At 47.0% G+C, this 26706-nt stretch overlaps 1 long non-coding RNA gene and 2 other non-coding genes across 11 annotated transcripts in view; all 3 read left to right on the top strand.

Moving 5' to 3' along the window:
- LOC142246699 (uncharacterized) overlaps positions 1 to 26706 on the top strand; it is a 97363-nt gene that overhangs the window by 37751 nt on the left and 32906 nt on the right. For 4 of the 9 annotated variants that reach the window (XR_012724919.1, XR_012724917.1, XR_012724913.1 and 1 more), the window contains exons 1-9: positions 5717 to 5975; positions 6382 to 6456; positions 7417 to 7451; positions 15266 to 15326; positions 20305 to 20378; positions 21857 to 21917; positions 25048 to 25123; positions 25496 to 25529; positions 25836 to 25898. This is a non-coding gene — a long non-coding RNA (uncharacterized LOC142246699). Of the gene's footprint in view, positions 1 to 5712; positions 5976 to 6381; positions 6457 to 7416; positions 7452 to 15265; positions 15327 to 20304; positions 20379 to 21856; positions 21918 to 25047; positions 25124 to 25495; positions 25530 to 25835; positions 25899 to 26706 lie in introns of those variants that run through there. The other 5 variants (XR_012724915.1, XR_012724914.1, XR_012724916.1 and 2 more) reach the window with 5 other exon arrangements.
- On the top strand, positions 21629 to 21773 carry LOC142258928 (small nucleolar RNA SNORA79). Its single transcript, XR_012727908.1, has one exon. It is a non-coding gene; the product is annotated as a small nucleolar RNA SNORA79 (small nucleolar RNA).
- On the top strand, positions 25605 to 25749 carry LOC142258915 (small nucleolar RNA SNORA79). The gene has a single exon (XR_012727905.1). It is a non-coding gene; the product is annotated as a small nucleolar RNA SNORA79 (small nucleolar RNA).

The raw sequence follows: 26706 nt of genomic DNA, 5'->3' as shown, positions 1-26706 counted from the left end.
TGTGCCCCCACATCATGCTTCATCCCCCATGTTGTGCCCCCACATCATGCTTCATCCCCCCATGTTGTGCCCCCACATCATGCTTCATCCCCCCCATGTTGTGCCCCCACATCATGCTTCATCCCCCCCATGTTGTGCCCCCACATCATGCTTCATCCCCCCCATGTTGTGCCCCCACATCATGCTTCATCCCCCCCCATGTTGTGCCCCCACATCATGCTTCATCCCCCCCATGTTGTGCCCCCACATCATGCTTCATCCCCCCCATGTTGTGCCCCCACATCATGCTTCATCCCCCCCATGTTGTGCCCCCACATGATGCTTCACCCCCCCCATGTTGTGCCCCCACTTCATGCTTCATCCCCCCCATGTTGTGCCCCCACATCATGCTTCATCCCCCCCCATGTTATGCCCCCACATCATGCTTCATCCCCCCCCCATGTTATGCCCCCACATCATGCTTCATCCCACCCATGTTATGCCTCCACATCATGCTTCATCCCCCCCATGTTATGCCCCCACATCATGCTTCATCCCCCCCATGTTATGCCCCCACATCATGCTTCATCCCCCCCATGTTATGCCCCCACATCATGCTTCATCCCCCCCATCCTCCATGTTGTGCCCCCACATCATGCTTCATCCCCCCCATGTTATGCCCCCACATCAAGTTCCATCCCCCCATCCTCCATGTTGCGCCCCCACATCATGTTCCATTTCCCCCATCCTCCATGTTGCGCCCCCACATCATGTTCCATCCCCCCCATCCTCCATGTTGCGCCCCCACATCATGTTCCATCCCCCCCATCCTCCATGTTGCGCCCCCACATCATGTTCCATCCCCCCCATCCTCCATGTTGCGCCCCCACATCATGTTCCATCCCCTCATCCTCCATGTTGCGTGCCCCCGCCCCTCCCGGGTTGCTTGTTCGGCGCTGTCTTCGGCTGTAAAGCGCTTACCTGCTCCAGGCTGCATCTCCCGTTCTAAACGGTGGTGGTGGCGGCAGGATCTGACATCTTGCTCGGCGGCGGTTCCATCTCCCGTCCTCCTCTGCGCGGCGCTGCCTCACGCTGCTGTGACCTCTGCACAGTGAGCGCACGGCAGCACGTCGGGGCGGGGAGCTGATTCCAGCTCCTCTGACCCCGGAAGTGCCGGCACGCTCACAGTTTCATTTATAGTCGCGTGTTATAGACGCGACTATAAATGACTGCGCCGCCCCCTCCTCCAAAAAGGCTCCGGATTTAATAAAGAGTTTGGAGGAGGGAGGAAGATTTAAAAAAAAAAAAATTTCAAGTTTTGGTCTGGGCGCCGCCCCCCTGGAAGGCGCTGCCCCAGGCACGTGCCCTCAAGTGCCTAATGGCAAATACGGCCCTGACTGTACCCTAGTGTGCTCTATACTGTACAGGCTGAGGAGAGACTACTGAGCGCAGAGGAGGCCTCCTAATCACTGCACCCTAGTATACTCTGTACTGTATAGGCTGAGGAGAGATTACTGAGTGCAGAGGAGGTCTCCTAATCACTGCACCCCAGTTTTCTTTGTACTGTATAGGCTGAGGAAAATACTAAGCACAGAGGAGGACTCCTAATTACTGCCTCCCAGTTTGCTCTGTACTGTACAGGCTGAGGCGAACATACTGAGCACAGAGGTCTCCTACTCACTTTACTCCAGTATCAGCTGTACCTTGATTGGTTATGAAAAATAGAGGTGACCCTACGCTATTTAAAAAAAAATTAAAAAATTTTAATTTTAAAAAAAAAAAAAACCTTGTGGGGTCCCCACATTTTTCATATCCAGCCAAGGTACATGGCTGATATTATCAGGCTGGGAAGGCCCATGGTAATTTGGCCTTCCCAGCCTAAAAATAGTGGCCCGCAGTTCGCTTTTGTGGGACGTGGTGCAACCTCCATATGGATTACGGCGAAACTTCAAGACTTTTTTTAAAAAAAAAAAATTAAAATTGGTGAATGAGGGCTTGAGTTGAGGGGGGGTTTACATATTTTTTTTTAGGGTGTTCTTTTTTTTTTGTTTATATTTACTGCGTTAGTAATGGGGGTATCTAATAGACAGACATCCATTAATAACACCAGGCCTTGATGCCAGCTGTCAATTCACAGCTAGCATCAACCCCATGAACCATTACCCCGATTGCCACCGCACCAGGACAATCTCAAAGAGCCGGGTTCAGCACTAGAAATGCTGCATTTAATAGATGTGCTACATCTGGGGTGGCTAAGGGCTGCTATTTTTAGGCTGGGAAGGGCCAAATCATGTGTTTTTTACAGTATAAGTCACACGGATAGCCCATATTTGACCCGTGCTGCCGGAAAGAAAACTACTTGTCTCCATGTGAATCACAAACATATGGTCCATGTGAAAACATGGAGGTTTGAACATCCCCATTGAGTTTGAGTTTAAAGTGACTAGGTCACCAGGTTTTTGCCACCTAATCTGAGAGCAGCATAACGTTAGGGCAGAGGTCATGACTCCACTGATGTGTCACTTACTGGCCTTCTTATTGTAGCTTTTATAAAATCACTGATTAATTAGCAGCAGATTATCATTAGAGGACTACTTGGCCAGCTGCCACGTAATCCAGCATATTCATGAGCTTTGTATAACTGCTATATCTGCAGCAGAGAAAACATTGATTTTATCCAAATGACAGCAAACAGCTCAGTACATGACACTTCGCTGGAATCATGGTCTCTGTCGCTACATAATGTTGCTCTCAGATGGAGTAGTAAAAATCAGGCACTAAGCTCGCATTTTTCCCTGCACGTGTTGGCTGATCTGCTTAGCCAACATGTGCACCTAACCATCTCTAACAGCGCGATCTAACATGCACTAGTAGGGAGTGTGCTATTCCCCATTACCATTGGCGGCCTCATGACGTGATCACGGGAAGCTGATGGGTTGTCATAAAAGCCGGGGGGCCAGCTGATGACCCTTGTCACTGTCATGACTCACTTCCTGTGAATGCCAGTAGAGCACCACTCTGAACAGCAGATACTATCGGAGTATCGCAGCTTTAAGTGGAGACTAGTAAAAACTAAAAGTTTTAAAAGATTTTAAAAATATGTTAAAAAACACCCCAAGTTGAAATCACACCCTTTTTGTCCACTGAAAATAAAAGAATAAAAAAACCACAAATCACAAATTTGGTATCGCCGTGTTCAGAAATGACCAATCTATCACAACATCAAATAAATTATTCTGTTCGCTAAACTGCGTAACAAAAAAAAAAAATCAAAACAGCAGAATTACGTTTTTTTGGTTGCCACAACATTGCAATTAAATGCAACAACAGGAGACCAAAACATTGCATCTACACAAAAATGGTGTAATTAACCCCTTTACGACCTAGGATGGAATGGTACGTCTAAAATCATGCAGGGGTGATCACCACCGGCTGCTGTGGTGAATCTGTCGCCTTCCCGCACATGTCTACTGATTTGAACAGCAGACATTTGTGCCTCGCAGGCGAAGGTAGATCCACCATCCACCCGCGCTGGCAAAATGTGACGGAGGAAACCAGATGAAAGGTCCGGCGCTGAGGAAAAACGGAGTTCAGCCAGATAAATTTCCAAATTTTATTCCACGTTTGGTGTTTCAAATAAAAAAATACAAGGGTCCAAATGAACACTCCATGCAAGGAAGAAAAATTGACATAGCGAAGCGTTTCAGCTACATATTGTAGCCTTTGTCAAGCAGACCTTTCATCTGGTTTCCTCTGTGCATGCAGGTAAAGCTCCTGCAAGTCCGTGCGGCTCTGTAATTCAACACACAGGGCCACTGAAGGTGAGCTGAATTATACATTCTCTATGTAAAAATGTGACAGCGCAATTTAAAGTGCCGCAGCAGGGAACACATCTTTCCCCGCCGCCATCGGAGGCCCTGTGATGCGATCACACGGAGCCGATGGTTGCCATGTTAGCACAGGGTCATGTGATGACTCCTGTCGCTATCATGACGTAGTTCCTGTTACAGCTGGCAGAGCAGCAGCTGTAACAGTAACTCAGCATTTCTCCTGATCAGAGTGATGCTGCTCTGATCAGGAGAAATGAATCAGCGATCAGACTGCTGATCCTTATAGCCCCCTAGGGGGGCTAGTAAAATAAAAAAAAAAAAGTAAAACAATTTTTAGAACAAAACCAAAAACCTAAAAGTTCAAATTACTTCCCATTTGCCGCAATGAAAATTAAAGGATGAAATAAATAAATATATATATATATACACATATTTGGTATTGCTGTGTTCAGACATGCCTAAACTATGACAATATAAAATCAATTAATCTGATTGGAATTTTTTTGCCGCTACGCTGTTTACCAAACGCCAAAATTATATTTTTTGTTTGTCACAAATTTTGCGCAAAATGCACTAACAGGCGATCAAAACGTAGCATCTGCACAAAAATTATACCATTAAAAACGTCAGCTCGAAATGCAAAAAATAAAGCAAGACAAAAAGACTGACAGCACTCCCAAAACTTCAATATGAACAGGTGCATAACTGGACATGACATAAAATGACAAAAAAACAACACAATTGCACTCTGAAATGCTAAAGCATGAAAACCATGAATGTAAGAATATAGATATGCATTACTGCTAAAGGAAATCTAAGAAAAAAATTGATATTAACATACAAAAATGGCCATTTTTTATCTGCCCAGTCGCCATGTCACGGCATATCTTGTAACTGGGTACCTACTCTGTACTGAAGCCTTGCTCTGGGTTTAAAAACCTCCTGTGTATGGGTAAGTAGGAGCTCGCTATAGTGAATAAAATCACCTGTGGCACTAATGTATATCTATATTCTTACATTTATGTTTTTCATGCTTTATCAAAAAATAAGCAGTCACTGAGCCCCATATCTCAAGAAATGAAAACGGTACAGGTCATGGTCATGCAAACCATTCCAATTGCCAAAATTATGTTTTTTGGTTACTGCAAAACATTTTTTAAAATGCAATAACAGGCGATCAAAACATTACAGCTGCATAAAAATGGTATCATTAAAATCGCCAGCTCAAGACGCAAAAGATAAGCCATCACTGAGCCCCAGATCCCAAAAAATGAGAACGCTACGGGTCACGGAAAATGGCGTAAAACGTGTTATTCTTTTTTTGGACAAATTTCTGAATTTTTATTAACCCCTTAGATAAAAGTAAACCTATTAATGTTTGGTGTCTACAAACTCGCACCGACCTGAGGCATCACATAGATACATCAGTTTTACCATATAGTGAACACGGTGAATAAAATACCCCTTTGCAATTTTTCCACACTTTTAATTTGTTTGCTGTTTTCCAGTACTCTATATGGTAAAACTTATGGTTTCATTTAAAAGTGCAACTCGTCCCGCAAAAAATAAGCCCTCATATGGCAAGAGTGAGGGAAAAATAAAAAAGGTACGGCTCTTGGAAGAAGGGGAGGAAAAAACAAAAAAGGGAAAAACGGAAAATCGCTCAGGGGAGAAGGGGTTAAAAACGTCAGCTCAAGAGCAAAAAAAAAATAAAAATAAATTGTAAAATGTCTATTCATTTTGGAGTATGTGACAGTGATTATTTAGAGGGTTTATACAGTCGGGCGCGGCCGCCATGTTCCCCCTCCTGATATCATGGACACACAGCCGCCGTGCCGGACTAGCCCCGCCCCTCTTCAGTGTGCGCACTTCCTCTGCTAGAAGCGCTGCACTGTGGGAGGCTCCGCCCCTTCCGGTGTCGTCATCACAGGCTTGGAGGGAGCGCACTACATGCGGCTTGTGCAGCAGGTCGGTGCGGTCGCATGTCCCCTGAGCTCTGTGTGTAGCGCTGTTACTGGAGGTCGCGGAGCTCTTGGGGGCCATGTTGGTTGCGGTGAGCACGTGGTAGCTCCTCATTCGTGTTCCCGCGCTTTCTGTGGCTCCCGCTCTCGTCCCATATGTGCTGCACGGTCCTATACGTCTGAGCTGCAGTGTAGAGCCTGGAGGGTAAGTTTATGGTGTTCTGAGACTCCGCTGCTGTCTCAGGCCTGTACACGTGCCGGCACTCTTCCAGTATAGCGGCCCGGATGGCTCTCCCCTCCCCCTCACTGTAGTGGTCGCGTGCTGCTGCAGCAGGTGGCTTCCCGCACACTAGGCCCCAATGTGTGCTTGAGATGCCTATGACGCTTTCCACTGCCTGCTGTGATGAGTTTGCATAGTCCGTGTTTCACCTGAAAACCAATGATTATGTCCATGCCCTGAGCAGGCTTGTACTGTGCCCATTGCTTGCCCAGTGATGTGGGGTCTGTCCTCACTGTGGAAGGCTGCTCCCCATGTGCTAGTAACCCTTTCATCTGTAATCTATTTTTACTTTGGGTCCCGTTTAATAAGATGTACTGTTCATTCCCCTTAGATGGCTGTAGACGACAATCACTGACATGTATGGACTTTCTGCCAGAGATGACTTGTGCATTCAGATCCTGTGCAGGTAAGAAACACACCTAGCAAAGGGTGATCTTTAGAGCAATGTCCCCTGCTTTAATCTTAAAGGGAACCTGTTGCCACTTCTTTGGCTTATAAACTGTGGCCACCACCACCATGCTTATACAGTATGTTAGAATGCTGCATATATAAGAGCCCAGGTTGCTGTGACAACATAAAAAACACTATGCTTGCCTAACGGTCGCTCTTTGGTGGATGAGGGCCTAATGGGCGTGTCCGGTGCCGGCGCCGCCTCTTTCGGCCATCTTCGGCTTCTTTCTGAAGCCTGTGTGCGTGATGCAGCTACGTCATACACATTTGCCGCTCCTGCGCAGGCGCACTACAATACTTTTGATCTGCACTGCTCAGGGCCGGAAAGCCAGCGAGTGTGTATGATGCCGAAAGCGTCATGCATCGCGGCTAGAGAAGAACAAAGATGGCCAAAAGAGGCGGCACCGGACAACGGTGACACCTATTAGGCCCCCATCCACCGCAGCGCGACCGTTAGGTAAGTATTATAAAGTGTTGTCACAGCGGCCTAGGCTCTTATATACAGCATGTTAGAAAGCTGTATATAAGAGCACGGTGGTGGTGGCCACAGCTTATAGGCCAAAAAAGTGGTGACAGGTTCCCTTTAAATTAGCATTCTGACTTTTTGACTGCTGGCACTTGGGTGCATTTACATGAAATTGTTGGAAGGTAACTAAATTGCAGAGATGTTATTTTCCTGTACATGCATTAGTTAATAGTTGGCTTTTATTAATCCCAGCTACAACCTAAAAAACAAGTTCCATAACTATCCGGCCGTGTTCTGTGATGAGTTTGCATAGTCCGTGTTTCACCTGAGATCTGTGATTATGATTCTTGCTCTGCACTGGTCTGTGCAGTTTCTTTCTTCTTAGTAACTTTTATGGGCTGTTATCAACCTCTTGACACTGTTTTTTTTTTTTTTTTTTTTTTTCTTTAGGTGATCTGGATATCTAGGTGGTTACTTCTTGAAAGGTAAACTTCAGTGGTTTCAAGTACAAAATTAGACCAGCTTGTGCTGATTGGTTAAATGGGGCCTCAGCACACAAAGCTGATTCCAGGCAGTAACATTTTCTGTTGGCTGAGGCCCCGCCCCTTCTGGTCACTAGTGATGTGTCGGTCATGAACGATCCGGCTCCCTGCTGTGACCGTCAGGAGCCGGATCCACAGGGAGAGCCACTAAAATCTCTAAACGGCTCTTTTTGCCACTGAAACCCCGCCCAGCAGCGGCTAAACTCCGCCTACTCAACAATCTAATTGGTCACTTGTAAGTGGGCTGGGTTTAGCTGTGGGTGGGTGGGGTTTTGGCGGCGTTACTATAATCTTAAATGTGTTCACCTGGGGTGAACACATATTTAATAAGAGCCGAGAACGATCTGAAAGATCTTTTTGGTGAGCGGAGCCATGGGAAACCGGATCACCAAAGAGCCGAACTGCCCATCACTACTGGTCACATCGGTATGACCTCACACAGGTCCTGCAAGTCAAACACTAAATTGATAGAATTAGCATAAGTATTATACTAACAGTGGGAGGGGATAACTATGAATACCCCCCCCCACCCCCCAGTTATTATCTGATCCTCAGCTGCTGTCACTCAAAAGGCAGGCGATTTTATAAACTTTACTTTCTTGGATTTCAAAACCTAAACATTCGAGCTGACCACTACAGGTATGCCTGATAGTGCCAGTATAGCACTGGCTTTAGGTTATATATGAAAATTCTGGTGATTGGTTTCCTTTAAAGGGAACTTGTCAGGTGCAATATGCACCCAGAACCACAATCAGTTCTGGGTGCATATTGCTAATCACTGCCTAACTGTCCCTGTATATATTAGCATAGAGATCTTTAGAAAAAGTATTTCAAAAGTGTCTTTATAATATGCTAATGATGCCGGGGACTAGTCGTGAGGGCGTAACCTCCCCCCAACTAGACGCCCTCTTATCATGTTAGTACGCGCACAGGGGTGTGCTAACACGCAATTCAATGCAGTGTCACCAGCGATGATACGCGTGTCTGCGGTGAACGCTGAATGTCCCGCACTTCTGGTCATGTGCACTAGACCTGTCTGAAGTCAGAATGCGCTCACCCGGCTTCATACTGCACATGACCGTAAGTGTGGGGTATTCAGCTCAGCCTTCACTTAGGACCCCGGTACGCGCATCACTCCTGGTGACTCTGCATTTAATAGCATGTTAGCATTCCCCTGTAGATGTACTAAAATGATATCAGGGCGGCTAGCTGGTGCAAGTAACACCCTCATGACTAGTCACTGGCCTCATTAGCATATGATACAAGATCTTAAAAAATACTTTTTCTAAAGATGTCTTTATCTATGCTAGTATATACAGGGATAGTTAGGCAGGGATTAGCAATATGCACCCAGAACTGATTGTGGTTCTGGGTGCATGTTTCACCCGACGGGTTCCCTTTAACCCATCAATGCTAGTAACTTGCTAAAATCCCACCCTTCGACAGCTGTTCCTTTCTGAGTCCCAAGTTATGGGCTTGGAAATTTTGAGCCGTCGTAGAATAAAATTGCCTTTCTTTTTCGCTCCTAATTGGGAGACCCAGACAATTGGGTGTATAGCTATTGCCTCCGGAGGCCACACAAAGTATTACACTTAAAAGTGTAAGGCCCCTCCCCTTCTGGCTATACACCCCCAGTGGGATCACTGGCTCACCAGTTTTGTGCTTTGTGCGAAGGAGGCAACACATCCACGCATAGCTCCACTTTTTAGTCAGCAGCAGCTGCTGACTATGTCGGATGGAAGAAAAGAGGGCCCATACTAAGGGCCCCCAGCATGCTCCCTTCTCACCCCACTGTATGTCGGAGGTGTTTGTAAGGTTGAGGTACCCATTGCGGGTACGGCGGCAGGAGCCCACATGCTGATTCCTTCCCCATCCCTTTTTACAGGGCTCTGGGTGAAGTGGGATTTACCGGTCTCCAGGCACTGAGACCGTGCTCCATCTACAGCCCCTGGAGAAGATGCTGGATGGAGCGGAGTACATCAGGGACATGGCCCTGCTTCCTCAAGGTACTCTGTGTCCCCGTGCATTTGGCGCTCACACCGCAGCATGCTGGGTGTTGTAGTGCGCCGGGGGACATCAGCGCTGCGGCGCCTGTGCCATGGCCTCATTCAGCTTCGCTGAAGCAGGCTCACTTATGGGAATTGGTCGCGCCGGCCGCTGGGACTGCGGCGCGGCTGGCACTTGTAGTGCGCCGGGGACTTCAGCGCGGCCTGCGCTTTTACGGCGGCCGCGCTGATAACTAGAGTCCCCGGCTTTTGCGGCCTGCTTCCGTTCGTTCCCGCCCCCAGACCTGCCAGTCAGGAGAGGGGCGGGACGCTGGCCACTTCTAGGAATCGGTCGCGCCGGCCGCTGGGACTGCGGCGCGGCTGGCACTTGTGGTGCGCCGGGGACTTCAGCGCGGCCCGCGCTTTTACGGCGGCCGCGCTGTTAACTCGAGTCCCCGGCTTCTGGGCCTAGTCTCCCTTCGTTACCGCCCACAGCCCTGACAGTCAGGGTAGGGGCGTGACGCTGCATAGCACAGCAGCGCTGAGAGCTGGAGTATGTTTTGCATACTCCACCCCTCTCACTGTGTGCACTGTGAATCCGGATTCCCGCACTTTCTCAGGCACGCCCACGGCTTCCTTCTCTACAAGGACGCCGGCAGCCATTAGTGTCAGTTTCTGTACGATACAGAGACAAGTGTGGAAGACCCTGGCATTCTGATAGTCACACAATCGCTGCAACAGGCGTTAAGCAGCACCTGTGGTGCTAACCCCACTAGTGCAGAAGTGCACTTATAGATATGCTTGTACTATATATATTGCACTGTTTGGTCGCACGTTTTATATACCCTCCTGGATTATGCGGAGGAGTTATCAGCATATTCTCTGTGTAAAACAAAGGTGCAGAACCACATGTTTTTCTATGCAGCTGGTACAGCATGTACGGCTATACGGCCGGCAGGTTACATAGACTCCCATTGTATGCACTAATGGCCAGGGGATGAGGACGGTGTCTGCAGTATTTACTGACAGTTTTTCTGAGACTATGGCTATGATACTAGAAGCCTAGCAGTCCGGACATGTCTCTCACAATATGGGCACTGTTGAATCATTGATCCATGGCCCCCCTCAGTGTGAACAACTAACAGCTCCGAGAATGTCACACGCATCCCAGAGTCACGGCTCTGCACGGACGTCAGTCCCAGACAGCCTAAGCGGGCTCACTATGAGCGGCCTCGGTTTCATCAGGGTCCTACCAGAGGACTCTCTGTGTAATGAGGCGGAAGTAGCGGCTCAGGATTCTGATCCTGAGACCGCTCTCAATCTGGATACACCTGATCGTGACGCCATAGTGAATAATCTTATAGCGTCCATCTATAGAATGTTGGTTATTTCTCACAGCTCCTCCAGTGGAGGAGTCAGCTTCACGTATTTTTCTGGACCACTCTGCCTTCAGAGAGGCAGTCCAGGAACACCACGCTTATCCAGATATGCGCTTCTCCAAACGGCTTAGGATACACGTTATCCCTGTCCCCTGACTTGGTCAAGGACTGGACCCAGTGTCCCAAGCGGCATCCTCCAATCTCCAGGCTTGTAGCTAGATCCATAGTTGCAGTGGGAGATGGAGCTGCACTCAAAGATGCCACTGACAGACAGATGGATCTCTGGTCGAAATCCATCTGAGGCTGTCGGCGCACCGTTGGCTCCGGCATTCTCTCCCTTGGGGCACTCCAAGCTATTTCAGCTTGTCTTACACAGATTGACACGGTTACACGTACATCTGTGCCGCAGGTGGCATCCTTAACCTCTCAAATGTCTGCATTTGTTTCTTACGCGATTCAGGTTGCCCTGGACTCTGCGAACCGTGCGGCGGTAGCCTCCGCTACTCCGTGTTTTTAAGCAGAGCCTGGTCTGCTCGTTAAGTGAATGGAAGGCAGATTCTGCTTCCAAAAAAGGTTGCTTAACCAGTTGCCTTTTTCTGCTGACCGACTGTTTGGTGAGCGTTGGATGTAACCATTAAACAGTCCAGGGGTAAGGATTCATCCTTTCCTCAGCCCGGACACAACGAACCCCAACAGAGCAAGAGGCAGTCGGGGTTTCGGTCTTTTCGAGGCTCGGGCAGGTCCCATTTTTCCTCGTCCAATGTGGACTCAAAAGGATCAGAGGAGCTCAGATTCTTAGCGGGCTCAGTCACGCCCAAAAAAGCGACAGTCTGAAAACCCGCTTCCAAGGCGGCTTCCTCATGACTTGCGGCCTCGGTCGGTAGCAGGCTCTCCCGCCTTGGCGATATTTAGCTGCCATTGGTCAATGACCATTGGGTGTGAGACATTCTGTCTCACGGGTACAGGATAGAGCTCACTTCTCGTCCTCCAACTCGATTCTTCAGAATTTCTCCACCTCCCGGCCGAGCCGCTGCTCTTCTGCAAACAGGGTGCACTCTATAGGCAGAAAGAGTGATGACCCCCGTTCCTCTTCAGGAACAAGGTCACGGTTTTTACCCCAAATTCTTTGCGGTACCTATAACAACGGGCCGTTCCGTCCCGTTCTGGATCTAAAACTGCTCAGCAAGCTCGTGGACACCAGGCGGTTCCGGATGGAATCCCTCCGCCATGTCATCGCCTCAAGGTCCCAAGGATATTTCCTAGCATCATTAGGCATCAAGGATGCTTATCCACACGTGCCGATTGATCCAGAGCACTAGCGTTTCTACGCTTCGTTATAGGAGACGAACACCTTCTGTTCGTAGCTCTACCTTCCGGCTAGCGACAGTCCCACTGGTCTTCGCCAAGGTCAGGGCAGCAGTAGTCACAGTCCTGCACTCTCAGGGTCACTCTGTGATCCCGTATTTAGACGATCTACTTGTCAAGGCACTCTCTTAGGAAACATGCCAACACTGCCCGAACGTTGCGCTGGAGACTCTCTAGAGTTTTGGGTGGATCATCAACTTTTTAAAGTCAGATCCGACCCCGACCCTATCGATAACATATCTAGGCATAGAGTTTCATACTCTCTCAGCGATAGTGAAGCTTCCGCTAGACAAACAGCATTCACTACAGGCTGCAAGCTCTTCTTTAAGAACCAGTCGCACACATTGAGACGCCTCATGCACTTCCTACGTAAGATGGTAGCAATGGAGGCAGTTCCTTTCGCGCAGTTTTACTGCGTCCACTACAATGGGACATTCTCCGCCAATGGGACGAGGAGTCGACGTCCCTCAACAGAGTCGTCTTTCTTTCTCAGGCGGCCAAGGAATCTCTACGGTGGTGGCTTCTTCCCACCTCTTGGTCAAAAAGAAGGTCCTTCCTATCCCCATCCTGGGCGATAGTTACGACAGACGCGAGTCTATCAGGGTGGGGAGCAGTTTTTCTCCACCACAGCGCTCAGGGTACGTGGACTCAGCAAGAGTCCACCCTTCAGATCAATGTTCTTGAACACAGAGCAGTGTATCTTGCCCTACAAACCTTCCAACAGCAGCTGGAAAGCAAGCATATCCGACTTCAGTCGGACAGCTCCACAGCGGTGGCATACATCAACCACCAAGGAAGAACGCGCAACTGGCAAGCCTTCCAGGAAGTCCGGCAGGTTCTGATGTGGGTGGAAGACACGGCATCCACCAGATCCACAGTTCACATCCCAGGTGTGGAAAACTAGGAAGCTGACTTCCTAAGTCGCTGGGGTGTGGCCGAAAGAGTATGGTCTCCTCACCCGGACGGGTTTCAGGAGATCTGGCGCCGCTGACAGAGGCCGGACGTCGATCTAATGGCGTCACGGCACAACAACAATGTGCCAGCTTCATGGCACGGTTTCACAATCATCGAGCTCTGGCGGCAGACGCCTTAGTTCAGCATTGGTCGCAGTTCCAGCTACCTTAGGTGCCACCTCTGGCATTGTTGCCCAGAGTGCTGCGCTAGATCAAGGCCGACTGCGGCCGCGCCATCCTCGTCGCTACAGATGGGCCGAGGATGTTGTGGTACTCGGTTCTGTGGTGCCTCACGGTAGGCTAACCGGGGGCACTACCAGACCAATCAGACTGGCTGTCTCAAGGGCCATTCTTCCATTTGAATTCTACGGCCCTCAACCGGATGGTGTGGCATTGAGTCCTGGAACCTAGTGTCGTCAGGATTACCTCAGGACGTGGTTGCCACCATGAGACAGGCTAGCATACCAACGTCCGCCAAGATTGACCACAGGACGTGGAAGATATTCTTATCTCGGTGCTCGGCGCAGGGTGTTTCTCCCTGGCCGGTTGCATCGTCTATGTTTCCTTCCTTCCTGCAATCTAGGTGGGAAAATGGGTTGTCGCTCAGTTCCCTTTAGGGACAAGTCTCAGCGCTATCTGTATTTTTTTCAGAAACGACGACTTCCTCAGGTACGCACGTTCCTACGGGGAGTTTGTCTTCTCAGCACTCCGTACAAGCGGCCGTTAGAGCCCTGAGGTCTGAACAAGGTTCTAATTGCTCTCCAGATGCCGCCTTTCGAGCCTTTGAAGGATGTCTCCCTTCCCGCTTTTCACGGGAAGTGGCCTTCTAGTAACGGTCTCGTCTCTTAGGAGAGTTTCCGAGCTAGCAACGCTCTCATACAAACTCCCTTCCTGGTCCTTCACCAGGACAGGGTAGTTCTGCGTCCGGTTCCGGAATTTCTCCCTAAGGTGGTATCCCACTTTCATATCAATCAGGATATCACCTCACCTTCTTTGTGTCCTCGTCCAGTCCATCAATTTCAGAAGGATTTGCATCTGTTGGTTCTGGTGAGAGCACTCAGGTTCTACTTCCCGCATGGCGCTCCTGCGCCACCCGGATGCACTCTTTGTCCTTGTCGCTGGTCGGCGTAAACAGTCGCAAGCTTCCAAATCCACCCTGGCTCGGGGGATCGAGGAACCAATTCTTGAAACCTACAGTTCTACTGGGCTTCTGGTTCTCTCAAGGCTGAAGGCCCATTCTACCAGAGCCGTGGGTGCATCCTGGACATTACGGCACCAGGCTACGGCTCAGCAGGTGTGTCAGGCACCTACCTGATTGGGTCTGCATACTTTTACCAAGCATTTTCAGGTGCATACCTACGCTTCGGCAGACGCCAGCCTAGGTAGATAAGTCCTTCAGGCGGCAATTGCCCACCTGTAGGAAAGGGCTGTTTGACGGCCCTATCACGAGGTATTCTTTTACCCACCCAGGGACTGCTTTTGGACGTCCCAATTGTCTGGGTCTCCCAATTAGGAGCGAAAAAGAAGGGAATTTTGTTTACTTACCGTAAATTCCTTTTCTTCTAGCTCCAATTGGGAGACCCAGCACCCGCCCTGTTTTCTCGGGGTTTTTCTGTTTTTTCGGGTACACATGTTGTTCATGTGGTATGGTTCAGTTCTCCGATGTTTCCTCGGATTGATTTGGTCTTTAAACCAGTTATTGGCTTTCCTCCTTCTTGCTTTGGCACTAAAACTGGTGAGCCAGTGATCCCACTGGGGGTGTATAGCCAGAAGGGGAGGGGCCTTACACTTTTAAGTGTAATACTTTGTGTGGCCTCCGGAGGCAATAGCTATACACCCAATTGTCTGGGTCTCCCAATTGGAGCTAGAAGAAAAGGAATTTACGGTAAGTAAACAAAATTCCCTTCTTTTCACTCAGGAGTGAGTAAAGGTGGGTTGGCTGCCTCTCCTTATTTCTGAATTTTGCGGAGCAAGACAACCCCCCCCCTCCCCCACTTAAAAACTACTCAATATAGAAGGTGGTGTCAAACTACCAAGTGTTCGTATTTTTTATTTATTTTTTTATTTTCTTTCAGGAGAAATGAACTGGAAAGGACCTGAAGTTAATGCCATCTTGCATTACATTTTTGTTATAAGGTATATAGCTATCAATTCTCAGAATTTTAAAGTATCTACACTCGGTCTGGGTGTGTTTGTGTTTATTTTTTTCTTAACCCTTTAGTGACGGAGCTAATTTTCACCTTAATGACCAGACCAAATTTTGCAATTCTGACCAGTCACTTCATGAGGTTATAACTCTAGAACGCTTCAACGGATCCCTGTGATTCTGAGATTGTTTTTTCGTCACATATTGGACTTCATGTTAGTACCAAATTTAGGACAATATTTTTTGCGTTTATTTATGAAAAAAATTGAATATTGGCAAAAATTTTGAAAATTTAGCAATTTTCAACTTTTGAATTTTTATACCGTTAAACCAGAGATTTCTGTGACACAATAGTTAATAAATAACATTTCCCACTTATCTACTTTACATCAGCACAATTTTGGAAACAAATTTTTTTTTCGTTAGGAAGTTAGAGGGGTTCAAAGTTTATCAGCGATTTCTCATTTTTACATCAAAATTTACAAAACCATTTTTTTAGGGACCACATCACATTTGAAGTGACTTTGAGAGGCCTAGATGACAGAAAATACCCAAAAGTGACCCCATTCTAAAAACTGCAACCCCCAAAGTACTCAAAACCACATTCAAGAAGTTTATTGACCCTTCAGGTGCTTCACATGAACAAAAGCAATGTGGAATGAAAAAAAGCAAAAATTAAATTTTACCTAAAAATGTTGCTCTAACCCAAATTTATTCACTTTTAGAAGAAATAACACAACAAAATGGACCCCAAAACTTGTTCCCCACTTATGAGCGCGCCGATACCCCACATGTGGTCAGAAACCTCTGTTTGGACAAATGGGAGGGCTCGGAACAGAAGGAGCAATATTTGAATTTTGGAAAGCAAATTTGGCTGAAATAGATTGCGGGCACCATGTTGCATTTACAGGTCCGCTAAGGTACCTAAACAGAAGAAATCCCTCGCAAGTGACACCATTTTGGAAACTAGACCCCTCAAGGCTTCTATCTAGGGGTATAGTGAGCATTTTAGATCCACAGGTACTTCACAGATTTTGTTAACGTTACGTTGTCATATTGAAAATTTTAATAATTTTCTCAAATGTTGCTTTAGCATCAATTTTCTCATTTTTCAAGAGGTAATTCCAAAAATTTGACCTCAAGGTTTGTTAACCACTTTTTTATGAGCGCGGTGATACCTCACATGTGGTCTGAAACCTTTGTTTGGACAAATGGGAGGGCTTGGAACGAAAGGAGCAATATTTGAATTTTGGAAAGGAAATTTGGCTGAAAAAGATTGCGGGCACCATGTCACATTTGGAGGACCCCTAAAGTACCTAAACAGCAGAAACCCCGCACAAGTGACCCCATTTTGGAAACTAGGCCCCTCAAGGAATTTATCTAGATATTTGGTGAGTACCCTGAACCCCCAGGTGCTTCACAGAATTTTATAACGTTGAGCCATGAAAAAAAAAAAATAAAATTTTACCACAAAATTGTTATTTCAACCAGGTAGCTTTTTTTTTAACAAGAGTAAAAGGAAAAAATTCAGCATAACATTTATTGTGCAATTTCTCCTGAGTATGCTGATACCTTATATGTGGTGGAAATCAACTGTTTGGGCGCATGGCAGGGCTCGGAAGGGAAGGAGTGCCATTTGACTGCAAAATTGACTGGAATCAATAGCGGACGCCAGGTTGCATTTGGAGAGCCCCTGAGGTGCCTAAACAGTGGCGGTCCCCCACAAGTGACCCCATTCTGGAAACAAGACACCTCAAGGCTTTTATCTAGGTGTATAGTGAGCAGTTTGAATCCACGAATACTTCACAGAATTTGATAAGCTTAGGTTGCCATATTGAAAATTTTCATTTTTTTCACAAAAATGTTGCTTCAGCATCAAATTTCTCACTTTTTCAAGAGACAACAACAAACCGTGGACCCAACAGGTTGTTATCCAATGTCTTATGAGCACAGGGATACCCCACATGTGGCCAAAAACCTCTGTTTGGATAAATGGGAGGGCTTGGAATGGAAGGAGTACCATTTGAATTCTGGAAAAGTTGAGATAAATTGCGGGCACCATGTCACATTTGCAGGGCCCCTTGGGTACCTATACAGCAGAAACCCCCCCACAAGTGACCCCATTTTGGAAACTGGATTTTATTCAGGAGTATAGTAAGCATTTTGAATCCACAGGTACTTCACAAAAATGTTGCTTTAGCAACAAATGTCTCACTTTTAGGCTATGTGGCCATGATCCAGCGACATGGCATCTAGTATACAGTGTCAGCCGTCCTGCAGAGATATGAGTGTTGTCCACGGGAGAACGCAGCTGCCCATGCCCACGATTTGGGTTCAGGCCGCTGTGGAGCTCTATGCTACCTGTAGAGAACACTCATCTCCGCAGCATAAATTGACATGCTGAGGCTCGGGAAGCTGCACCACAGGTGAGTGTATGCTGCGGAGAAAAGAAGCACAGTGGGCATGAGATTTCTAAAAATCCTTCCACTGTGCTTCTACTGCACAACGCAGCGCTATGGACGCAGGGAAAACACTCTGCGCCCAAAACGCTGCAAATCCCGATTGTGGCGCACAGCCTAAAATGCTACAATGGATGAATGGATAGATGTCAAACAAATATAACGTCCCACCCCCCTTCATATTCTAAGCTGGCGCCCTTTAGTGCCTTTCATGTGGCACTAAAGGGTGCCTAGCCTTGTATTTAGCCCCCCAAAAAATTAATAATTAAAATAAACGACGTGGGGTCCCCCCTATTTTTGATAGCCAGCTAGGGTAAAGCAGACAGCTGTAGCCTGCAAACCACAGCTGACAGCTTCACCTTGGCTGGTGATCAATTTGGAGGGCTCCCCAGGCGTTTTTAAAAAAAAAAACAAAAAACGTGGGGTCCCCCCCAAATTAGATCACCAGCCAAGGTGAAGCGGACAGCTGGGGTCTGGTATTCTCAGGGTGGGAAGAGCCATGGTTATTGGACTCTTCCCAGCCTAAACATAGCAGGCCGCAGCCGCCCCAGAAGTGGCGCATCCATTAGATGCGCCAATCCTGGCGCTTCGCTCCAGCTCATCCCGCGCCCTGGTGCGGTGGCAGACGGGGTAATATATGGGGTTGATACCAGCTGTAATGTCACCTGGCATCAAGCCCTGGGGTTAGTGATGTCACAGCATCTGAACAGATACCCGACATCACTAACCCAGTCAAGTAATAGAAAAAAATAAAGACAAAAAAAAATTTTATTTGAAAAAAAAACTCCCCGAAACATTCCTCTTTTACCAATTTATTGAAAATAAATAAATTTCGGTCGCTGTAATCCATGTTGGAGGTCCCACGCCGACTCTGGATCTTCTAGAATATGGGGGGCACGTTCAGGGAACGTATCCCCCATTTTCTGGAAGAGCAAGCTCTCCATGAGCAGTGTGGGTGCAGTAATCTGAGAATACTGCACTCACACTGCCCCGGTCCAACCTAGGGCAGAGTGACCTGCAGTAACCTTATTCTAGAATATGAGGGGCACGCTCACAGAACGTACCCCCCCCATTTTCTAGAACAGCAGTCTCTCCATGTGAGGAGTGTGGCTGCAGATTACCATACTCGCCCTCCCCCGGTCCACAGTGCAGCAGCCTGTGTAGCAGCGACGTCAGAGTCCCTGCTTGCAGGGATCCAGCTGACAGCCGCTTTCTGCGCATGCGCCGCCAGCTTTCAAGAAGCAGGCGGCGTGATCGCAGGGACGGATCACCAGCAGACAGGTAACGTAAGACCGGGGGCTGAGGGGGGCTGGGCTGGGTGACGGGGGGTGACGGCGGGACAACTTTCTACCGCATGTGACGTGTCACATGCGGCAGAAAGAGCAGGATGGATGCGGCCGCCATGTTCCACGCTCTGGAGGGGGGAGGAGGGAGGCGGTTCTGGAGACCGGAGGGGGCTCCGGGGACCAGAGATCTCCGGTGGCCCGGAGGAGGGGTCAGGGGGAGGACCTTTCCCTCCGATCTGAAATGTTTGATCATTTCAGATCGGAGGGAAATGAATGCAGAGCCGGCGGCGGCTGCAGTTTTCAGCGCGCGTCGGCGCCATCTTGGATTTTCCGGAGGGGGGGTAGGGGTGGTGGGGGGACTCTCCGGTACCGGGGGCTTTGGGGGCACTAAGGGCTCATATTTATTTCTCATCTGACATGTTTGATCATGTCAGATGAGAAATAAATCAATTTTACCGGCCATTTTTTTTTTTTTTTAATGTTGTCGCCGGTATACGGTGTATACCGGCGATCGCATTAACGGGGTCCAAAAAAAACACCCTGATTCATAATCTTGGGGGTCTCAGCTACCTCCGGTAGCTGAAACCCCCGAGATTTTTCGTCACTGGGGGGCGCTACAAGCTTTTTCCGGCCTGACGTCTCAAGACGTCGGAACAGAATAAGTACCCTGTTTTTCCGACGTCTTGAGACGTTAGGCCGTCGCTATGGGGTTAAATAGATGTGGTCTTTAGACGTGGTCCATAACTTGCCTCTAAATTACCTGATTTTCAGGAAAGTCAGGTCTTAAAGGGGTTGTCCAGTCTAAAATGAGGAGTCTCCAGTTACTTACTGCAAATTTGTGAATCCTCCCATCGCACTCAGGATTATCCGGTGTCAGAAATGGGAGCGACAGTTGCGTGGCCGCAGTTACGTGATATGCAGACCCCCGACTAGGTGGACGCAACCTCTCTCAATGCAAGGGTATTAGACAGGACAACCCCTTTAACTTTACACTTGCCTGTTGTGATGAGTTTGCATAGTCCGTGTTTCACCTGAAAACCAATGATTATGTCCATGCCCTGAGCAGGCTTGTATTGTGCCCACTGTCTGTCCAGTGATGTGGGGTCTCTGATGCCGATCATCCTTGTGGAAGACACCTCCCGCATCTGCTAGTAATCTTTTCATCTGTAATCTATTTTTACTTTGGATCCTATTTAATAAAATGTAATGTTCATTCCCCTTAGATGGGTGATGGATGACAATCACGGACATGCATGGACTTTCTGACAGATGACTTGTGCATTCAGATCTTGTGCGGGTAAGCAGCACACCTAGAAAAAAAATGGTGATCCTAAGAGAAATGTCCCCTGCTTTAGTCTTAGTGGTTATCCACTACTAGGGCAACACGTCCTCCTTCTCAGTTTGGCCCCATTAAAATAGCTTGTACTCGCCTCCCTTGCCAATGCTGTTCCAGTGATGCTAGAGCTCATGAGGTTGTGACGTCACACACGCCCAATCACAGCCAACTTCTCTCCCCGACTTTCGCTGTATGAGTAATCAACAGGAAGTGAGAGCGGTGGCTGGCCGCTCACTTCCTGTTGATTACTCGTGTATTAGAAGGCTAAGCAGCGGGCTGTGATTAGGCGTGGGGCTCGCGTGACATCACTGCTGGAACAGCGCAGACAAGGAAGGTGAGAATTCCTCAAACATGAAGAATGAGAAGGTAGTGGGCAACACTAAAATAATTAGCATTGACTTTTTTGACTGCGGACACTTGGGTGCATTTACATGAAATTGTTGTAAGGTAACAAATTTGCATCTGTTAAGAGTTAAGGGTTTGCGGTGAAAGACTGACAATTTCCTATAAATGGTTAATAACTGGCTTTTATGAATCTGAGTTGAAGAACTTGGCATGAAAGACATGAAAAACATGTGCATGGGATAAGCTCCATAACGGTCGGGTCATGTTCTGAGGTTTGCATAGACCATGTTTCACCTGAGATGTGATTTATTAATTCTCTGAGCTGCTCTTGTCTGTGTTTAATTCTACTTTTATGGGCTGGTATCTACTCTAACATTTTAGGGTGCGTGCTCACAATCTGTGTTCACAGCAGTTTGGATGCAGCTGGTTTCAACTGCGTCCCAAAAAGCTGAGGGGTTGGGATTTCTAGAAATCTACTGCCCACTCTGCGTGTACTGGCCGCAGCGCTAACTGACATGCAGTGCGGCTTTCTAAGCCGCAAGCATGTAGACTCTTTGCTGCAGAATCGCAAGCGTCCTCTGCAAAGAGAACACAGCGAGAGACCGCAGCGCCCCGAATCCTGATCGTGGGCAGGAGCAGCTGCGGAGGAGACTTGCGGGCCCTGCAGGTCCTCAGGGCCTGCCGTGTCCAGGGTGCAGAGGGTCCTGATCGTGGGCACGTACCCTTACTGCATTCTTTAGGCGATCTGGATATCTGGGTGGTTACGTTTTGAAAGGTAAACCTAAGTCTTAAGAACTACAAAATCAGACCGGCGTGTGCTGATTTTAACCTATTAATGACTAGTGATTTGCTATGCTCCCACACTTCGACAGCTGTTCCTTTCTGACCCCCAAGTTATGGGTTTGGAGATTTTAGGCCGTCGTAGATGAAAATTGCCTTTTTCACTCAGGAGTGAGTAAAGGTGGGTTGGCTGCCTCTCCTCATTTCTGAATTTTGCGGGGCAAAACAAAGAAAATACCTACTTTGATTGTATAAGGTGGTGTCAGACTAACAACTTGTGATCATCTTTTTTTAAGCAATTCTACTTTTTGCAGGATAAGTGAACTGTTGAAAACCTAAAGGTGATGCCATCTTGCATAACGTTTTTGTTGCAAGGTATGTAGATATAAATTCTCCAATGTTCAGTTATCTGTCTTCAGTCTGTGCTTTATTTGGAAAAGCGCCTCAGGTTGATGGTGTGAGTGTTTAGAAAATGTCCTGATGGGTCATAATTTCCCCTATAAATGACCTGCTTTTCTAGCAAGTCAGGTGTTCCAGTTGGGGCAGAATCTGACTAGATGGGAGCTGCCTCCCTCAGTGTATTATACCAGACAACCTGTCTTCACTTTGTGAGATCTTGACATGCAGAGAAGGATCCCACAACCCTCTGCTGCTCTGCATTCAGTGATGGGGAATGATCTTTGTTCCACCCCAGTGCTGCCGCATACTTTACTATGCTATTATCAAGCAGTAACTGCTCTAATGCTGTTCTGATTCTACTTCCCGTATTTTTCGCTTTATAAGACACACCTGATAATAAGACGCACCTAGGTTTTAGAGGAGGAAAATTAAAAAAAAAAAAAAATTGAGCCAAATAGTGTGCTAAAACATTTTAGTAAAATTAAAAAAAACATTATTTTAACAATTTAGACTCAACAGGAGGATCTGTTATGGGGGATCTGTGGATGACGCACTGCTGTGGGGGGGATCTGTGGATGACGCACTGCTGTGGGGGGGATCTGTGGATGACGCACTGCTGTGGGGGGGATCTGTGGATGACGCACTGCTGTGGGGGGGATCTGTGGATGACGCACTGCTGTGGGGGGATCTGTGGATGACGCACTGCTGTGGGGGGGATCTGTGGATGACGCACTGCTGTGGGGGGGATCTGTGGATGACGCACTGCTGTGGGGGGGATCTGTGGATGACGCACTGCTGTGGGGGGGATCTGTGGATGACGCACTGCTGTGGGGGGGATCTGTGGATGACGCACTGCTGTGGGGGGGATCTGTGGATGACGCACTGCTGTGGGGGGGATCTGTGGATGACGCACTGCTGTGGGGGGGATCTGTGGATGACGCACTGCTGTGGGGGGGATCTGTGGATGACGCACTGCTGTGGGGGGGATCTGTGGATGACGCACTGCTGTGGGGGGGATCTGTGGATGACGCACTGCTGTGGGGTGGGATCTGTGGATGACGCACTGCTGTGGGGTGGGATCTGTGGATGACGCACTGCTGTGGGGGGGGATCTGTGGATGACGCACTGCTGTGGGGGGGATCTGTGGATGACGCACTGCTGTGGGGGATCTGTGGATGACCACCCCCCTCATCCTTAGGAATACACCCATGTACTGTATACCATACATGGCTGTATTCTGAATGAGGGGGGTGGTAGTCACATTTACACTTTGGCCACTACATTAGTCCCTCCCTGGAGTGTTTACACTAAAGGACTACAGCCCCCATCATCCTTCAGATTACCCCGATTGATACAGTATATTCTGAAGGCTGATGATGGGGGTTGTGTTCCCCTTCGGTTTTGCTCACCTATTAGGACCCTTCGTTCAACTGACAACACTTTGTCAGACTCAGATCACTGATTGGTGGAGGCAGCTCTGCAGAAGTTGTCTCCACCAATCAGCATCCAGCCCTAGAGAGGAGGAGGAGAATCGTTCTTCTCTCTCCTTTCTTATGAAAACACAAAAAAATGCCATCCCTGAGCCCCAGACCCTGAAAAATGGGAACAGTATGGGTCTCGGAAAATGGTGACAAAAGCACTCCCCACCCCCCGTTCCCGTCCCTCACCGCTTAGAGAAAACTATACATGTTTCGTATATACAAACTCGTACCGACCTGAGGAATCATATTAACGGTCAGTTTTACCATATAGTGAACATGGTAAATTTAAAAGTGCAATTGCACTTTTTATTTCTTTGCAATTTCACCCCCGGTTTTTTTTCACGTTTTCAGTACAATATTGGCCAGAATGAATGGTTTCATTGAAAAATACAACTCGTCCCATAAACTAAAATCAAGTGTCTGAGAATAATAAAGGCCACACTCTGAAATGTGCATCGGGATTTGGCGCCAGCACTAGCAGGAGATGTCTTCAGTTACTATTCCGATTTTATTCTCACACGTGCACTTTACCTATTTGACATATGGTATATTGCATAGGTTTACATTTATCTATTTATTGTAATTTACCATTCTTTGTGAAAGTGCCTTCATATTAGGCTATTGTGCCACTGTAAATATCGTTTTGTGACTGCAGATTACCCGCTCTAGTTCATCTCCCCTTCCTGTGTACTTTATTTTTAATCACTGTATGCACCTTATATTTTAACTTTAAAATAAAAAATTAAATATTTTAATCACTTGGATCTATTCATTTTGTTTCCTGTATGTGTGAGTCTCCTACCTCAATAATGGGGAAAGTCTTCGTTGAGTACAGATTTTACCTGAAAATGAGACTGATCATTTCTGGCAAAAAAGGAAGCAAATTTCTCTGATCATATATATTACAAAGCTGCTTATTTTCATGTGTATTCATGTAAATTAAAACAATGGTTAAGCTTTAAACTTTCCCCTGACCTCCAGAGTAGGGCCCAGTGTTTTCTTGATGCCTGTAAGGAATCGGTTTCACTTGTGTTTTGCATGGACAAGTGCAATCCTATAAAATATGGCATTGCGCTAGTGCAAAACTATGGGACAGTGTCTACCTGCTTTGATTTCTCATGTCATAGCGGAATGCATTGCAGCATGCTGCATTTAGCAGCAATTTTCGACTCTTGCACCCCTCATTCCACTGCAGTGCGAATTACGCAGAAACAGGCCGCGGAGGAGATGGGGAGAAAGTGCTCCCTTCCTCTTCTCCACAGCTATGATGCGATCGCAAGATTGCTTCAGTCACATGACCCTAGGTTGACACTTGCAGCAGAGGGTCATTAGCATATTGTTTCCAATGCTCTCGATCGGAAGCTACACACAAGTGGAACCGTACCCTTACACTTTCCACTTGCCTGCTGTGATGAGTTTGCATAGTCCGTGTTTCACCTGAAAACCAATGATTATGTCCATGCCCTGAGCAGGTTTGTACTTTGCCTATTGCTTGCCCAGTGATGTGGGGTCTCTGCCTGTCCTCACTGTGGAAGGCTGCTCCCCATGTGCTAGTAACCCTTTCATCTGTAATCTATTTTTACTTTGAGACCCATTTAATAAGATGTAATGTTCATTCCCCTTAGATGACTGATGGGTGACAATCACAAACATGCATGGACTTTCTGCCAGAGATGACTTGTGCATTCAGATCCTGTTCAGGTAAGAAATACACCTAGCAAAGGGTGATCTTTAGAGAATTTTTTTTTACCGCTCTGACACTTGGGAGCATTTACGTGAGATTGTAAGGTATTTAAATTGCATCTGGTTCCAGAGTTATTTTCCTGTAAATGCATTAAAGGGTTAATAACTGGCCTACTCTTATTAAACCCAGTTGCAGCCTAAAAGAAGAAATTGCATGGACAAGTTCCATAACTATCCGGCCGTGTTCTGTGATGAGTTTGCATAGTCCGTGTTTCACCTGAGATCTGTGATTATGATTCATGCTCTGAGCTGCACTGGTCTGTGCGGTTTATTTCTTCTTAGTAACTTTTATGGGCTATTATCAACCTCTTGACATTTTGTTTTCTTTAGGTGATCTGGATATCGGGGTGGTTACTTTTGAAAGGTAAACGTCAGTGGTTAGAACTACAAAATTGGACCGGCTTATAATGGCTAGTGATGTGCTAAAGTTCCCACACGTCGACAGCTGTTCCTTTCTGAGCCCCAAGTTATGGGCTTGGAGATTTTAGGCTGTCGTAGATTAAAATTGCCTTTTTCACTCAGGAGTGAGTAACGGTGGGTTGGCTGCCTCTCCTCATTTCTGAATTTTGCGGGGCAGGACAAAAAAAAAACAAAACAGCTTGCTCTGAGTATGCGGGGTGGTGTGTTTAACTAGCCAAGTGCTTCTTTCTGAGCAATCTTCTTGTTGCAGGATATGAAATGTCACTGGGCTGGTGAGAACCTGCAGCTGATGCAGATTTACTTTTGTTGACAGGTGCGTAGAGGTGTGAAGTCTCAAACTTATTTAATGTGTCTGTAATATTTGTTGGTAAAACTATAGTTGTTAGTGACATTCAATTTTGCTAAGCGCTTCAAATCCACAGCATCCTTTACACAGATGTAAGTGTTAAAGAGGGGTTCTTGGGGTTGAAGTTGTCTGCTAGTGCAGATCTTGAAACCAATCACAACAAGGCCGTTTTGCTTTTGTGTTTTTTTGTTTTTTTTTTTTTTTGTTTTCCCCCTACACTTAAGAGCCATTTTTGTTGGACAAGTTTTATTTTTGACCATGCATTTTACTATATTGTACTGCAATATCGCAAAGCAAAATTCCAACTGCGGTGAAATGGCAAAAGTTAAAATGCAATTCCAGAATTGTTTTTTTTATTTTTAAATTTACCATGTTCACTAAATGGTAAAACTGACCTTGCCATATGATCCTCCAAGTCAGCATGAGAACATAATAGGTGCCAAACTTTTTTTTTGTTTTGTTAGTGGTGTAAAATTTATATTTTTTTTTAATTTTGTTTTTTTTTGTTTTTTTTTTTCCCCTGAAACCTTTTGAGTACATACAATGTTTTACCTTTTTATTGCAGTGTTGCGGCAGCCACACATTTAATTCTGGCTTTTTTTTTTTGCATTGTTTACTTATCAGATTAATTATATTTTGACTGGACATCTCTAAATGCAGCAATAACAAATGTTTTAGGGTTTGTGTGTTTGTTACATTTTATTTTCAATGGGGCAAAAAGGGGCGGTTTTGAACTTCCCTCCCCATAATAGTCCCCTTACAGGAATAATAGCTG

This window comes from Anomaloglossus baeobatrachus, chromosome 1 (genome assembly GCF_048569485.1).
Source record: "Anomaloglossus baeobatrachus isolate aAnoBae1 chromosome 1, aAnoBae1.hap1, whole genome shotgun sequence".
NCBI classification, from domain to species: domain Eukaryota; kingdom Metazoa; phylum Chordata; class Amphibia; order Anura; family Aromobatidae; genus Anomaloglossus; species Anomaloglossus baeobatrachus.
This window is presented reverse-complemented; position numbering and strand designations above follow the sequence as displayed.